Source organism: Procambarus clarkii, unplaced genomic scaffold (assembly GCF_040958095.1).
Source record: "Procambarus clarkii isolate CNS0578487 unplaced genomic scaffold, FALCON_Pclarkii_2.0 HiC_scaffold_1609, whole genome shotgun sequence".
NCBI lineage: Eukaryota > Metazoa > Arthropoda > Malacostraca > Decapoda > Cambaridae > Procambarus > Procambarus clarkii.
Genome location: NW_027190636.1, coordinates 14023 through 15833, shown reverse-complemented (window position 1 = coordinate 15833; position 1811 = coordinate 14023). Strand labels below are relative to the sequence as shown.

General features: G+C 37.1%; 1 non-coding gene across 1 annotated transcript; it reads right to left on the bottom strand.

Moving 5' to 3' along the window:
- Nucleotides 1–1388: 1388 nt before the first annotated feature.
- On the bottom strand, nt 1389–1507 carry LOC138362304 (5S ribosomal RNA). The gene has a single exon (XR_011227555.1). It is a non-coding gene; the product is annotated as a 5S ribosomal RNA (ribosomal RNA).
- Between the last annotated feature and the right edge of the window lie 304 nt (nt 1508–1811).

Below are 1811 nucleotides of genomic sequence, written 5' to 3'. Positions count from 1 at the left end.
TGCCTACAATTCAATCATTCAAAAAATACATAATTTACATCATGCCTTTTCATAGAACAGACAATAAGATTTGAGACAATAAGAACTTTAGTTTTATAACTAAAGTTGCACAATTATACCAACTCTATGGTGGCTGGGTGGTAAGGTGTGTGGCTGGTGTTTTGGAAGTCGCGAGTTCAAACGACCCAATGGGAGTACTTTTTTTTTTTTTATGCCATACAATCTTCCTAGTACTATTATGTAGGTGTGTGTGTGTGTGTTTTTATTCATTCTTTGGTTTTATAGATGACATACATATTGACTCCTTTTACCGGTCCTTAATTAGGCTCTGGGGAAGCAATGGTGGTGGTGGTGGTGCATTTAAAACTAAACCAAAAATCACCAGTTCTGGACGCGTCAAATATCATATCCGCTTAATGTGTCTACAACCTAATTACTTAAAACTACACTATTTAATTCATTCATATCATGTGCATATTGGTCATTATGCTCATACAACCGACATAACAATTTATTTTCATTATTAGAATCATACATTTCATCAAGTAATACAGATACAAAGAGATTTTCTTTCTGAGAAGACCGTTAGTATTGGCTGGCTGGCAGGCAGGCAGGCATTTGAGGGTTATTATTTCGCCTGTTGATTGGGGGGAGGGTTGATGTGTTAGGGGGTTTTCGGTTAGGTGTGGTGGTGGTGATTGGTGGTGATTGGTGGTGGTGGTGATTGGTGGTGATTGGTGGTGAGTAGTGGTGGTGGTGGTGGTGGTGGTGGTGGTGGTGGTAGTAGGTGGGAGGGGGGGGGGGGAAGGGGAATGATGGTCTGTGGATTCCTTCTCCGTACCCCTTACATATAAGCAAAAACATGCCTTCCTGTGGGTATAGAAACATTAACACAAATTATATCAGTAACTGATATTGTAGCCTTTTAAACAGAAAAGATTTGTACATACAAATACTTTTAAATTATCATTTATTTGTGGAAATGGCATTTACGTCATTAAATTGATACCTCAGCATCAAGTGTCCTGCAGTGGTCCAGTGGTAAAGTGTATATAAGTGATGCGTATTCTTGGAGTTGCGAGTTCAAACCCGGATTAAGCTATATATATATAATATATATATATATATATATATATATATATATATATATATATATATATATATATATATATATATATATATATATATATATACAACATGTTTTGTTTTGGTTGTTTGTTTTTGTATAAAGCCTCACACACTATATTAAGCGAGTTTGTTTTAAACATGACATACATATTAATTCATTTTACCAGGCCTTATTCCACACAACTCCGTGAATTTCCCGTGGAGCCAGCCATTCAAACAAAAACAAACGAAACAAAACAAAACAAAACAAAAAACATTATTGCCAACAGCATTTGGTGTTCCCAGGCGGTCACCCATCCAAGTACTAACCAAACCCAACGTTGCTTAACTTCGCTGATCGGACGAGAAGCGGTGTTCTCAACGTGGTATGGCCGTTGGCATGAGACTGCCTACACATTGTGGCTAATAACCAACTCTTTTTAGTCATCACGGCAGGATACGGACCTTCTTGTGGTGTCTTAATGGTAATTGTATCCTAACATATTTTTGTCTCCTTGGCATGGATATTTAACATCGTTTATTCAGTCTTGGGTTTATGTTCTTTCGCCATTTACAGACATTTTACATCTACCTACTTCCTCAGCCTACCCTGCCAATTTCTAATGAATTTGTGGATTTTCTTTTGTAATACATACATGTGTGTGCTCATCTGCTCTTCAGTTTTTATGATATTTGTCTCATCT